Consider the following 13,900-nt stretch of genomic DNA (forward strand, 5'->3'; position numbering starts at 1 on the left):
GGGAACTATTTCTGACTTGTGCAGTATCATTTTCCAAGGTTGAAGAGTTTTAAGGTGATGTCCGGCTATGGAAGGTGATATCCGGCTACGGAGAGAAGCAGCCATTGCACCCATGGTTCCGGTGGGACCACTTCATTTTCTGAGCCTCGGTTTCTTCATCTGTGGGTTGGAAAAAACAGTTGCCCTTCAGAAAGCTGTGCAAACAAAGAAATGACGGTTGCCCGTAAAAATGCTAGATTAAAGGAGTCCCAGCTGCATTTGAATACGCTATGAATAATCATCGTATTATAATTTAAGTCCAGCCACAGACAAGCCGGGCCCCGGACCTCCTCCACTCCAGATGCCCGCAGATGACAAGGATAATTAAGCAGACCGACTTCAGGCTTCCTGTCCCCAGGTGAGAATCCCCTGTTAATCAGCACACAAGCTGGGGCCCTCGGTGCCGGAGTGACTCAGAAAGGACGCAGCGGGTCTTTGTCTGTTGTGCAGCTTATTAATTTAATTCCCCTTGGATGCTTTGTGCTCTGTCTGGAAATGAAACAGCACTTTGATCGGAGGACGAGATGCCAGCTCGCAGTGGGTTCGTGAGTCCCCGGGTGCTGAAACTGCTTGTTTTGTCCGACTCTGCAAGCTTGCTCCCTCCCACTGAAATCTTGGAGCTGCGTTATGGCGAGTTGCAGGAATCCCACGGAGGAAGAGCTGGAGAAAAGGTGAACTCAAAACTTCTCTTGCCAAATCCACTCCTTGCTTGGGAGTCACTGCCAGCTCTTTGCTTTGCACTATTTTAGTAGCCTAGAACTGGTCTAAAGTGGCCGGTTTGTTTTGCCCACATTCTCTTCCTGTCTTCGGACTGTCCTTATAACTCCTGACACCACAGTGAGATCTTTGAAATCGTGAATCCGACAGGTCACCGCCCTTAGGATAAGTCACAAGCTCCAGAGAAGGTTATATAAGACTGAAGGAGACCTTGCTTCATAAGGAACTGGACAGGGAAACTGGTGATGGCCACCGTCCACTAAGAGCAGGAAGATGGTGGCCGGTACAGGGATGGCTGAGATGAGGGAGAAATGAGGGGCTGTAAAATCTGGTAAGGAAGTAGAGTCAGCGGGAAATGAAGATTGGACAGACTTGGTCATAGGGTTTATCACAGCAGTAGAAAATAACTAATCCACAACTGAACCAGGTGACATGAGGCCGAGAGCACTGTGAGTAAGGCGGTAAAATTCACACTGTAGAAAGTGACCATGTGAAGCTAGAAACGAGGTAGTACTGCTCTTGGGGACATCATGGAAAGAAAGCCGGGCGCTGGCACTGCTAATTGCCGAAAACTTACTTATTCTGTGCCACGTTTTGATATGGATTTATTTCTCAGTCCTACAGAAAATCCTGTGAGGAGGATATCTTCATTCCCATGTGAAGAAATGTTCCAGAAGGCTAGAAGCTGTTCTGTGGTTCCGTTAAGATGCAAAGAGTTTTTAAACTTTTTTTTGTTTATTTGTTTCCTGGCTTTTTGAGACAGGGTTTCCCCGTGTAGCCCTGGCTATCCTGGAACTTGCTCTGTAGGCCAGGCTGGCCTCAAACTCAGAGATTCTTCTGCTTCTGTCCCCTGGGATTAAAGGCATGAGCCACCATGCCCTGCCGTGATTCAGACATTCTCAAATATTTGGAGTTATTAAAGGAAATCGGTCCATGAGAACCTATTTGTATGTGTTTGGAGCTGTCTATGCTGCACAGCTGTGTGCTTGCAAATGCAGCTGCATCCTTAGTGTTAATTTAAGGCAAGTGTGAGACAGAGGGGACCCACGTGTCCTCAGGGCACGGTGGTGGGGGCGAGCACTGTTATCCTTAGATGATGCTGGCCCTTATGATATACTTTTGTTAGAATAAAGGCTAGGCATTGTGAATTCTTTTTTAAAAATTAATTTTAATAATTTTAATTAATTTCATGAATGTGAGTACACCGTCGCTGTCTTCACGCACACCAGGAGAGGGCATCAGATCCCATTACAGATGGTTGTGAGCCACCATGTGGTTGCTGGGATTTGAACTCAGGAGACCTCTAGAAGAGCAGTCAGCGCTCTTAACCGCTGAGCCATCTCTCCAGCCCTGCATTGTGAATTCTTTAGGTCTTTATTGTAAGTATCCTCTCATTTTGGAAGGAGTGAATGGTCAGGAGTAGGCAGGTCACTCTGGTCTTTGAGTGTCAGCAAACAGACTCTTTCCTTTCGTCTAACAGCCTGGAGTGGGCTATAAGTCACCGGCATTGACCACTCTGAAAACACCTCAGCTATAGGAAATCATGCAGCCAACACCCCTGGTTCAGCTCTAGGAGGCTTTACCTGAGTCAGGGCTGCTGCAGACGACCCTTAGAGAAACCTGAAGCTTTTCTCACTGCAGACAGCAGTGGGAACGCTTCTCAGCAAGAGGCTAGGGACTGGTGTAAACACAATCCCCTCAGCCGAATACTGTGCTCCACAACCAGAGTGGACAGCTCTGGTTCCGAGTTAGCCCACGGCACAAGGCCAAGTAACAGGCTCCCTTTCTTTGACCGCTTATGAGTTTTCTGAGTAGGGAAGGCTGTGCCTGTCACGTGAAGAGAAGCTGCAGTGGTATCCTGGAACAGAAGGGGGCAATGATGAAAGACACGGAGACAGGGCAGAAGAGTCTGTCAGGACCACAGAAGGCAACGGGTGGTGCGTGAGATATTGCAAGTCTCCAACACTGGAAGACTGAAGACCTGCAGCTCCTTCTCAGTCAGGTTGGCTGTTGCTCTCCCAGTAGATGCTCCAATGAGCAGCTCACATTTCACTGACTCTTTAGTGCTGGGTGTTGACAGTCAGAACCCCAGAGCCATAAGCCTCCCATCGGAGTATCTAGAGCTTTAAGTCCTTGGCTTTTTGAGGCCAGGAGCTGAAAGCCTCTAGTTCTTCTGTTCGCTCCAACTCTCTGTTTCCATCATCCTAATCCACAAAGCTTCAGTAGTCCAAGGCCCAGGCCTGTCTGAAGAGCTGCCTCAGGCCTACTGTGCTTTCCAACCAAGTCGAGCACAAGGACTTCCTGGCAACAGCCCTCGCTGGCGCCATTTTGCTGAAAAGGAAGACAAATACATGTTGGTGAAGCATTTTCTCCCAGGCCACTGGGAGACAGCATCAGGGCCACTGTGGTCTGCCGGGCCCCTGCCCATGACAGGGCATTGGGCTGGACACCTTGCCTAGATGTACCTTATCCAGCAGGAGTTTGGTTGTTCCGATGGCTTTACCTTCACACCCAGCAGCCCTGAGTTATTTCACCAGCAACATGAGTGCACAGGACATTGGAATACTGATTTGATCCCAAAGGGTAGTATTGATTTTCCCACCCTTTGCAACTGGAAGACACATCTGACTGCACTGCCACAATGCTCACACCCCTAACCCTACACACACACACATATACACACACACAGGTGGAAGCATTTCTTCCCGGTCGGTGCCTTGGTTCATTAATCTTCTGATGTGGCATTCGGACTTCAGATGTGACCACAGACTTCTGGTATTGGTGTCCTGCCATGGAGGAGGCAGGATGAACGATTGTGTTTGCATTGGGTCCTGGGGGAAGTGCCTGGGGGTAGAGGCTTTAGGAGAGTAGCTATTGACTCCTGGCTGGAAACCTTGGATAATTCCAATCTTCCCAGCGCCTTGCTGTCTGCCCCTAAACTCGAGGTCGTTTCTAGGACCTTCTGTTTGTTGCTGTTTTCGTTTTGTTTTATGTGTACGGGACTTTTTACCTACATGTAAGTCCATGCACCATGTGCATGCAGTGCTGGAGGAAGCCAGAAGAGGGCGTCAGGTCCTCTGAACCTGAAATGACAGATGGCTGTGAGCTGTGATGTGGGGCTGGGAATCACACTTCTGGAAGAGTAACCAGCACTCTTAACTCTCGAGCCCTTTGTTGCTGTTTTGTTTGTTTGTTTTGTTTTGTTTTTCTGTTTGTTTCTGAGCTCGAGGTTGTCTTGCTTCATAATCCTGATGGACCTGGTGCTCAGCAGAGATACCTAGCCTTACTGTGACTCCTGAGAGCTGAGGTTAAAGCCATTTTCACCCGGGGCTGGGTCCTTCCTGTCACGTCACAGGTGCCTGCCATCGTCTCTTGGATCTTTAAAGTTGTCTGCCTTCTGCTCTGCGTTTAGAAGCAGACAGCATGGCTAGGTGGTACTTGGCTTTGCAAAGACCCAGGGTAAGACTTCTGCTGTGCTAAACAAAACAGCAGCCCAGCTTTAGTTAGGTTTTTTTTTTTTTTTTTTTTTTAGATGAGCATGAAAAAGGATAAGCACCCTGATAAGATGTTGACTTTGCTTTTCTAATTAAGTCTAGGGGAGAATCCTTGCTGAAAAGAAGCCAACAGAATGTATCTTCGGAATTAATTATGGTAGCTGAATCAGCTTTCGGTGAGCAATCTCTCTCCCCTTGTGTTTCTCTGCCTCGGATGATTTTTAATGAATTATTCATTCTATCAACAAACTCTCTGCTTTGAGACACCGTGCTAAATGCTGAGTGCTTGGAAAAGATAATGATGATGGCCAACGTGAAGCACCAGGACCCGGGATCAATGCTCTCCGTGCGGAAACTGTGTGAAGAAGATGCCTTCGTGCTAGGAGCAGGTTGAGCACGGTGAGGTAATGAGAGTGGGATAGTGGGGTGACTTTGAGAGCAATGGAGCCTTTTCTAGCTCTTGGAGAGCTTGGCTCAAGGAGCTAGCATCCCCAGAAACTCAATGACTACCAAGGCCAGCCCAAGCTAGCGTCTTTCCGAAGGTCCTTGTCCCTAAATATGAAGAATGGAATTCACAGACGACAGAGAGAGAGATCCAGGTATTTTACTATAGGGAGCTGAGGAAAAAGTTAGCAGAGGCCTGTACAGCAGTGGGGATGCCTGGGAGTGGGATACACTGAGGGCCTTTTAGTTGCCAAGGCTCTACCAGAGGGATGGGACGGTCAGTCTAGATTCCGTCTCGGGGGCTGGGCTGCCTTGGAGTTTCAGTGGCATCTTCAGGATGGTTTCCAGGAAAGGCACGGGGGTGGGCTTCTTTAGGGAGGGAAAGAGCTTAGGATAAAACATCCCCTCTTCGGGTATCCTCAGACTTTTCTGGCCAGGGATAAGCTAGGGTATCTTTGGCTCTGGCAAGGACAACATTGCTCATAGGCTCAAGGATATTTCTGTCTTTTAGCCAAAAATAAAAACAACCCCAACAACAACAACAACTATAAAAATACCTGTTCTCTTTGGGGAGGGCAGTCCTTTTAACCCTGTAATTTTCAAACCAGTTTTTACTTCCAAATTCTCACCAGTAATTTGTTTAACACCACACATCAAATCTCAGAGCCTGGAGTCAAACCCAGTGTGGTGGTTTAAATGCAAATGGCCCCTGTGAGCTCCTATGCTGGGATATTCGCCCTCCCCGCTGCCCACCTCCCCCACCCCAACTAGTGGAACTGTTTGGGAAGGATTAGGAGGCATGGTCTTGTTGGAGGAGGCGTGGTCTTGTTAGAGGAGGCGTGTCACTGGGGGCAGGCTTTGGTGTTTCAAAAGTCCATGGCCTTCTCAGCTCTCTCTCATGCTTATTGATGAAGATGTAAGCTCTCAGCTACTGCTCCATACCTGCCTGCCTGCCTGCCTACTGCCATGATGGTCATGGTCTCTAACCCTCCAAAACCGTGAGCCCTAAGGAAACTCTTCCATAGCTGCTTTGGTCATGGCATCTCATCACAGCAATAGAAAAGTCACAAAGACACCCAGTTATTATACAGTGGCTCGGGAAGGGCCCGTCTCATACCATCTCATCCATGTGTTACAAGTTGTTTAAGGAGACAAGTCTCCTAGCTCCCCTCCCAGGAGGATTGGTATCCCGAAGCCTCTGCTCTGGAGCAACCACAGCAAAGATTCGGAAAGATGTGCAGGCAGGTGTGACAAACCTCCCTGTGCAGGAGGTCTGTCTCCACGAGAGCCATCTTTCCTGGGAATGATGGCTAGAGACAAGTCTCATCTCCGTTCATGTTACAGTGGCCACTATAACAAAGAACGCCCCACACGTCAGTAGCTTAGCACTGCGCAGACCGATCCCTCACTCCAGTAAATGTTAGATGTCGACTTGACTGGATAAGGGATTCTGTGGTGAGGGCCCAACTGGAACAAAATGGTAGAGAGAGGAAAGGTGACATTTTCGAGTGGGTCTTCTGTCTCCTGGATATCCACACTTTGGGTGTCAGGCCTTTGCCTCCAAAGTACTTGTACTGTTAGAGTTCTTTGGTCTGAACCTTCTGACTTGGACTGAGTCACATGCTTGGATTTACTTGTATCTGCCTCGACATCAGATTGTGGGTTCTCAGGCCTCCCCAGCCATCTTGTTCATCCGGTCTCCCTCAGCCATGACTGATACAATATGTATTTGTGTTAAGGAGTCATTGTCCCCCCAAGGTCATTCAGGTATTAGGGTCTCATTCATAGGGCAGCTGTGAACCCCACATGATTTCAGGTCCCCAGCATCTGGAGAAAAAATAGGGACAGAACAGAGGCTAAGCACAGATGGGAGACAAATGATGCTGTGTTCGGCTCACAGATCAGTATTCAGAGGGCCTGGAAACAGAATGTGGCTCTGTCTCTGTCCATTTGTCTGTCTCACTCTCTGTCTATGTCTCTCTCCCTGTCTCTCTGTCTCTCTCTCTCTCTCTCTCTGTCTCTCTCTCTCTGTCTCTCTCTCTCTCTCTCTCTCTCTCTCTCTCTGTATGTGTGTGTAGGACAACAGGAACAGGTTTGGTTGCCCCCTTCTCTCTCTGTGTGTGTACATGTATACATGTGTGATCTGTGCATGTGAGTGTGTGTGTAGGATGACAGGAACAGGTTTGGGAGACAGCTAGCCAGCCCCTGCCATGATGGCGTCCGCATCAGCTCAACCCCAGCCCAAGCAGCAGCTGTTCTGCAGGTGTCCGCTGCCATCTGGGTGCCCCCTGGGAGCTCATTTGGAATTCCAGGACACAACCCCATGTCTCGGGCATGAAAGGTACTCAGCACGTTTCTCTTGACAGGTCGATGCTTACACAAATGATGCCTCTCACTCAGACTCCACATACTCTGGAGCTGGCGCCATGATTTGCAAATGCGGTGCTTGGTGATATATACGAAGGTGTCTTTTGGAAGTGAAACGCATCTTGGCAACATCCTGCAATGGATAGCGAGACAGAAGCACACAAGCCTGCGTGCCACTTCAGCTTGAGTCCCGTAAACGCCTCACTCACAACTGAACTCTAGAGACCCTTTCTTTGATGATGACCCCTGACCCCTGCACGAGGTTCACAGTGGCCACTGTGGTTGCTCAGGACCCCCGCTTAACAATGGCCATCTGCCATTAAAGAAAGAGGTAAATGCTAGTGAGTCATAGTGGCTGTGAAGTAGTTCTTGGAGTCCCTGAACTACCATCTAGCCAGAGCTCTCTACCTCAGCACCTCGGCCATTTTGAACCAGATCCTTCCTTGTTGCTTAGCGGCACTCTTGACTTTGAGAAGCTATACACCAGGAGCACTGCCTGTTTGCTAAACGCCCCTGGGGAGCACTCCCTCCACGCCTAAGTGAGAGGGCTTCCTCCTGGAAATCCCCTGGTGAGGACTGTAGGAGCAGGCTATATCACCCGTTCCCTCTCACCCCTGTGCGAGCATGGATCACTGGCCACTATTATTTCTGACAAGGTGTCTGCCTGCACCTCAGTTAAGGTTAAAGGAAACACGGCTGTGAATTCTATCAGAGCTGCCGCCAGCCCCACCCCCACCCTCAGGCAGAAGATCAGGTTGAAGGGATGGGATGAGCTGTTCAGGTTGCTCAAAGTCACAGCAAGGTGGATCCACCCTGTCACCCCTGACCAAAGACACAGAGTGTCCTCCTCATGCAGAGGTCTCTCTCTAGCAGGTCAGTGGAGAGGCTGCGGTTACAGAGACCTCTCTAGTGTTCCGTCCTGTCCCTTTAGCTACTGGAGACGTTGCTGGGTGTACTGGCTGCCTTTGTGTGTCAACCTGACACCAGCTGGAGCTATCACAGACAGGAACCTCCCTTGAGGAAATGCCTCCATGAGATCCAGCTGTGAGGCATTTTCTCAATTAGTGATCAATCGGGGAGGACCCAGCCCATTGTGGGTGGTGCCATCCCTGGGCTGGTGGTCCTGGGTTCTATAAGAGAGCAAGCTGAGCAAGCCGGGGGAAGCAAGCCAGTAAGTAACATCCCTCCATGGCCTCTGCATCAGCTCCTGCTTCCTGACCTCTTGAGTTCCAGTCCTGACTTCCTTTGGTGATGAACAGCAATGTGGAAGTGTGAGCTGAATAAACCCTTTCCTCCCCAACTTGCTTCTTGGTCATGATGTTTGTGCAGGAATAGAAACCCCGAGTAAGACACTGGGTTTTTTCTGTACATCCTTCCAACTCATGCCAGCATTTCACAGGATAGCTTTCATATTTCAGAAATTGACACTTGTGGAGGGCATCTACGTCGTCATCTCTGGCCCCTTTTTAGGTAGCAGAGTAGCAGGAGTTATAGAGGTTGTCAGAACAGAGCGCACTGGTCCCATTTTACAGGTGAAGCCATTGAGACCAAGGCTCAGTGACTTTCCTAAGGACGTGACCATGAGTTGTCTCATGGACCAACTGAATGGATGTGTTGAAAGACGAGATTGAAAATGAAGGCTGAGTCAGAGGGAGGTTCAGCCCTGTCGACCCCCACAGCCATTTGCCATGGTGAGCTCTGTCTTTCCTAGGGGACTGGTGTTCTACATGTGGGGAAGACGACAGCTTCTTCATGGCCGTGTCAGGCAATGGTTTGTGCCCTGACGCATTTTAGCTGCAGTGGTCCCTGCAGGTTTTGTTTTCTCTGCTGCACAACATAGCTGGCTCTGATCGCCGTAAGCTAGAGACAAGCCTTTCATGGGGGAATAAGTCTTGTTTTTGAGAAATATGATTAAAATCTATAAAGAGTTCCCTGATTCCAGAGAGGAGGAGATAGCCTCCACTGAGCTGTCTTGCCTGTAACTGTGGCCTCAGATGCCTTTGAATGTTGCCTGCTTGGAGAGTGGCTCTTTTTTTTTTTTCAGAAGAATTACTATTTATTAGTTTAGCTATTTTAAGCAAAAGAAGCTATAATAGCCCCACAAACTGGCCAGAGGATAAAATAAAGAGACGATGCAGAGTGGGGATCCAGCTTAGAGGGAGGCAGAGGGTCCCCTGTGTCCTCCTGATAGTTCCAGAAATAATGGGACAAAAGGACAGTGGATTGGGGCTGGCCAGAGAGGGAGGGCTGGGCTGGAGCTCTCAGCCAATTGGGCAGTGGGCGTTGTGTGGATTTTTGTCTTCCTCGTGGTCCTCTCACTACCTGGTGAGGAGGATTCACCTTCTGAGAGGCCTGGCAACTCCAGCTAACCTGGTATGAATGTCTGTGGTACAGAAGTTCCTTTCACATGCATACCCTGGATTTGTGCCTTATACACTATTATCCCCATCTAGCAGATAGATAAATTGAGGCACAGATGGACAACATAAAGGTCTTAAGCACAACAGAGGCCTTAAGCATTAATGAAGTTGACCTTTGTGGCAGAGTGTAGAAGGCCTGCTTCTTCTGCAGTCTCATAAAGAAGTGGGGAACCAGAAGCCCTGGCTGGATGCAGATCAGATATTGGGGCCCTGTGCTGAGAGACAGGTTGTTGAAGCACTGCCTGTAGAAACAAATTTGTAACATTTGTAACACCCTGCATCTTGCTGCAGAGGGTTCAAGTTGAGGAGAGAGGGAGCCCTGACTTGAAACTTCCCACTGGGCCTTAGGGAGGGTCCCTGGGTTCCCTGACCTGCCCAGCCAATTATCTGAGTACCTGGAAATATGGAAGGCCCCTGAGTTCCCAGGGCTCCCTTCCTTGCCCAGCCAATTAATGTTAAGTTCACCAGGATCACCAATCATTGCGTGCCTAGTTGCTGTTGCTATAATCTGTTCTCAAAAAATTGTATAAAAAGCATATGAAAGAGAGAGAAGGGGTCGCCTCTCCTCTGGGTGCAAGATGACCCCAGCACACTGGAACAATAAAATTCTTGCTTTTGCATCAAACTCCATTCTCGAGTCTCATTTGAGGGTCTCCTGGTGGCTAAGGCTTACTTTGAGCCTTACAGAGGAAGATGAGGCTTGATCAGAAAGGTAGGGGTACAGGGAAGGAATGAATACAGGCAAGGCAGGAAGGGGCCTGACAATGAAGGCAAGGTGCAGTTGTCAAGAAGTAGATGGCTGGGTGCACTGGTCATCTGGGAGCACTGCTGTGTGGCCTCTGGGGAGCACTGTGTATAGGATCTGGGGAGATGTGAACGAATGCCTGAAACCCGTGCAGGGCATGGGCCTCAGACTAAAGTAACACAACTCCACCAGAGCTCATCTTGGTGAACCAATGAGCAGGCTGGTGTTCCCTGCAGGAGCATGGGTGACTCAGAGGCCACCATATCCTTCCAGCCTGGGTGTCGACTCACAGACTGTATCCTGGGACCTCCGGCAGAAGTCTCCCCTTTGCTCAGCAGTGGTCACACAGCATCATGCTATAAGAAGGAAAAAGGGAGGGTGGGTGTTGATCCAAGGCACCTTCTGACTAGAGTAGCCAAACATTCTTAGGGACAGTGGGGAAGAGGAACACCAGAGAGTTGGCTAACGTCAATGATGACAAAACTCAGAGACGTCTGGAATCATCCTTTAAAGACGGGGTGGAAGTCAATTTGGTTCTCACCTTCTGTCTCCTGACTTTGATCTCTCCCCTCAGAGCCACAAGCAGAATCTCAGAAGGCATATGCTCCTGTGAGTGGATTGGCAGGGTCACGGCCTCCGTTTAGCCCTCTCGATGGGTTGAAATGGCTGACTCCATGAAATGGTTAATTTGAGAAATGTCTGCATAAGGGACATCGATTTTTCTCTTGATTATCTCTCCATCTCGACCCACAGACAGATACCAACTTCTGACTTTCAGACACATTGAACACTCTCTGGCTTGTGACGAGGCATTCCCTCAAGGTGGAGTGCTCACAGAGGCACACCTCATAGATGGGGAGTAAACATGAAATGGCATACGGTTATACACAGAGGAATGATCTCCCTCCTGGCCACCCTCTCCATGACCTAAAGACCTCCACCTAGGCCAGTGGTTTTCAACCTGTGGGTCGTGACCTTTGAGGGTCAAATAACCCTTTCACAGAGATCGCCTAAGACCGTTGGAAAACACAAATATCTATGATTCATAACAAATTCACAAAGTACAGCTACGAAGTAGCAACAGAAACAGTTTTATGGTTGGGGTCACCACAACATGAGGAACTGTAATAAAGGGTTGCAGCATAACGGCCTAACCGTCAACACCACCCCACCTCCCCCAGCAGCACCTCCTTAGGGACCAAGGTCTACCACACAAGCCTTTGGCAGCCAATAAACATTCAGACTCTAGCAGCAGCGTGGGGCCTTTAGATGCTGCGTGTCGTAGCCCTGACTCTAGCCTGTAGACTAATGAGTTCTGAAATGTGTCTTCGGAAATTAGTCCCATGAAAAGCCAGTCCTTAGATGCCTCCTCGGCAAGTACCACACATGGGCAGTGGAGTCTGTGAGAGATGAATGGAGGACAGCAATTCTGTGGGATGTAGATTCCACAGCGAGGGGGACGAGAAAAAGACAAGGCTAAATACGGGGCGCAATTGGACAAGGATGGCAGGAATCCAGGAAGAAGTGGTAAGGCCATCTCAAACACCAGGGAATGTTGGGTATGGATAAAGGAAATGACCTCAGAGATGTTAGGTCAAATGATTGCAATCTGGGAATCCATTTGGATGTGATGAATAAGAGAAGAATTGAGGGTGGCTTCCAAGTGTCACCAGGTAGTTGGTAATGCCAAGTAAGAGACATGCTGAGATTGGGGAGCCAATAGATTGTACAGGTGGAGTGGTGTCCAGGTGGAGGGGTGTCCATGTGGAGAGATGCCCAGTTGGAGCGGTGTCCAGGTAGATGGATGCCCAGGTGTCCAGGTGGAGGGGTGTCCATGGGGTCCCCGGGTGGAGGGGTGTCTAGGTGGAGAGGTGCCCAGGTGGAGGGGTGTCCAAGGGGTCCCCGGGTGGAGGGGTGCCCAGGTGGAGAGGTGCCCAGGTGGAGGGGTGTCCAAGTAGAGGGGTGTCCAGGTGAGTGGGTGTCCAAGTGGAGGGTTGTCCAGGTGGAGTGGTGTCTAGATAGAAGGGTGTCCAGGTGGAAGGGTGTCCATGTGAAGAGATGCCAAGGTGGAGTGGTGTCCAGGTGGAGGGGTGTCCAGATGGATAGTGTCCAGGTGGAGGGGTGTCCAAGTAGAGGGGTGTCCATGTGGAGAGATGCCAAGGTGGAGTGGTGTCCAGGTGCATGGGTGTCCAGGTGGAGGGGTGTCCAGATGGATAGTGTCCAGGTGGAGGGGTGTCCATGTTGAGAGATGCCCAGGTGGAGGTATGTCCAGGTGGAAGGGTATCCAGGTGGAAGAGTGTCCAGGTGGAGGGGTATCCAGGTGGAGTGGTGTCCAGGTGGAGGTTTGTCCAGGTAGATGTGTGTCCAGGTGGAGTGGTGTCCAGGTGGATGGGTGTACAGGTGGAGGGGTGTCCAGGTAGAGGGGTGTCCATGTGGAGAGATGCCCAGGTAGAGTGGTGTCCAGGTGGATGGGTATCCAGGTGGAGGGGTGTCCATGTGGAAAGATGCCCAGGTGGAGGTGTGTCCAGGTGGATGGGTATTCAGGTGGAGGGGTGTCCAGGTGGAGAAGGAGCCTATAAAGAGTTTAGGGCAGAGCAAAAGTGTTTTAAGGTAACCCAGAAACTTCAGTGTAATAGTCTATGAAAAGAAGGCATTGGAGGAAAGTCCAATCATCAGAGAAATCTAAGAGATGGGCACAGAAGGATGAGGCTCACGTTTGAGGGTGTAAGGTCAGAAGCCAGGAGTAGGTGGAAGTAGGATGCAGCTGACTCCATTGTGTCTGTTGTCAGGAAGCGGAGAGAGATGAATGCTGGTGCTCAGCTAGCCTTGTCTGTTTCCCCTTTTTATGAACTCTTAGCCCATGAGTACCACTGGACTGTCTCTGACCCACCAGTGCCCTGAGTAATGACATGGAAACCATTTAACTAATTATGAAACCTTGGCCTTAGCTTAGACTTGTTCCCAATTAGCTCGTCTATCTAATTAACCCATTTATCCTAATCTAAGTTCTGCCCCATGCTTTGTTAATTACCTTTTCTTGGGTCCTAGCACCTATCTCTTCCTCTGCTGGCTAATCTCCACCTCTCTTTCCCAGAGTTCCTGTCTCTGCCCAGGAGTCCTGTTTTTCCTCTCCTGCCCTGGGATAGACCCTTCAGCTTTTTATTAAGCCAATCAGAATGTGATGGAGATGTTTATATAACATTGAAACAGCTGATGCTTCATAAAAAATAGCAATACCAAAGTCCAGCCTGTACTCAGTCAGCATTTGAATAATACGAAGGCAATCGTTTCACAGTGCACAAAAGATTACCCCAATATCTACTCTCCACATTCAAGGTGGGTCTTCTCTCCTCAGCTAAATCTGTCCGGAGAGTCCTTGGTAGCTGTAATTGGTGGCGTAATCTCCCAGGTGGTTCTTAACCCAGTTGGCCATGAAGATGAACTGTCACGGCGATGACCTAAGAACAGAGAAGAGGAGGAAAGAGTGTGTGTGTACTCTGGGAGCAATGGCGTTTAATCAGCGAGTGCAGTGCTGGGGGAGATCCCAAGGACTGGGAGAAATGGCGAGGTTGAGTAGAAGAGAATGCTGGTGAGGTCTCTCTAAAAACCGAAGTGTGAGGAGATGAGAGGGTTGCTCAGGGTAGAAAGTACCAGAACCCAAAACTTTCTCTGCA

At 49.5% G+C, this 13,900-nt stretch overlaps 1 long non-coding RNA gene across 1 annotated transcript; it reads left to right on the plus strand.

The window, feature by feature from the left end:
- Window positions 1-322: 322 nt before the first annotated feature.
- On the plus strand, window positions 323-1,821 carry LOC134479469 (uncharacterized). The gene is made up of 3 exons (XR_015623506.1): window positions 323-397; window positions 544-710; window positions 1,373-1,821. It is a non-coding gene; the product is annotated as an uncharacterized LOC134479469 (long non-coding RNA).
- The last annotated feature ends 12,079 nt before the right edge of the window (window positions 1,822-13,900 follow it).

This window comes from Rattus norvegicus, chromosome 6 (assembly GCF_021556685.1).
Source record: "Rattus norvegicus strain SHRSP/BbbUtx chromosome 6, alternate assembly SHRSP_T2T, whole genome shotgun sequence".
Taxonomy (NCBI): domain Eukaryota; kingdom Metazoa; phylum Chordata; class Mammalia; order Rodentia; family Muridae; genus Rattus; species Rattus norvegicus.